This window comes from Galeopterus variegatus, unplaced genomic scaffold (genome assembly GCF_000696425.1).
Source record: "Galeopterus variegatus unplaced genomic scaffold, G_variegatus-3.0.2 Scaffold95803, whole genome shotgun sequence".
In the NCBI taxonomy this organism is placed as follows: domain Eukaryota; kingdom Metazoa; phylum Chordata; class Mammalia; order Dermoptera; family Cynocephalidae; genus Galeopterus; species Galeopterus variegatus.
Genome location: NW_007821914.1, coordinates 1 through 847, shown reverse-complemented (window position 1 = coordinate 847; position 847 = coordinate 1). Strand labels below are relative to the sequence as shown.

Sequence of the window (847 nt, the reverse complement as noted above, 5' to 3'; positions counted from 1 at the left end):
GGAGCGCCACCACACTCCCAAGCAGCGCACTGTAGCAGTGCGCCACCGGGCCGGCCCAGATGCAAACATTTTTATCACCCCCAAATAAAAGCCCAGACCTGTGAAGCAGCCACTTGCCCGTGTCTTCTCTCCTGAACACATTTCTTCTCTGCCCTCCTCCTCTTCCTCACAGTTCGAGGCCTAGTGACCTGGGGAAGAACACAGCCGAAGCTCTGCCTCTGGAGGACCTGAAGCTGACCAAACCAGAGATGTTTGAGAACCCACTGTATGGGTCCGTGAGTTCCTTCCCTAAGCCGGTGCCCAGGAAGGAGCAGGAATCCCCCAAAATGCTGCGGAAGGAGCCCCCACCCTGCCCGGATCTAGGGACGGTGTCACCCAGCATCTTGCTCACCAAAGCCCAGGAGGCTGAGAACAAGGGGACAGGAAAGCAGGCCCTCACACCCTTCCTCAGCCCCACACCTCGGCTCCGCTCCTTCACCTGCTCGTCCTCCCCCGAGGGCAGGCTGGCCAGTGGGGACAAGAGCCAAGGGAGGCCCAAGGCCCCGGCCAGCTCCCAAGCCCCAGTGCCAGCCAAGAGGCCCATCAAGCCTTCGAGGTCAGAAATGACCCAGCAGACAACACCTGTCCCAACACCGCGGCCACCCCTGCCTGTCAAGAGCCCTGCAGTCCTGCATCTGCAGCACTCCAAGGGCCGCGACTACCGTGACAACACCGAGCTCCCCCACCACGGCAAGCACCGACCAGAAGATGGACCGCTTGGCAGGACCACCATGCAGGTGCATTCAGCCACATGTGGGCTCTCATGCTTATGTGTGTGCCTGCTTGTGCATGTATGTGTGTGTGTGTG

At 60.7% G+C, this 847-nt stretch overlaps 1 pseudogene; it reads left to right on the top strand.

Annotated features, from left to right (window-relative positions):
- The first annotated feature begins 172 nt into the window (after positions 1-172).
- LOC103584740 lies at positions 173-776 on the top strand (annotated as a pseudogene).
- The last annotated feature ends 71 nt before the right edge of the window (positions 777-847 follow it).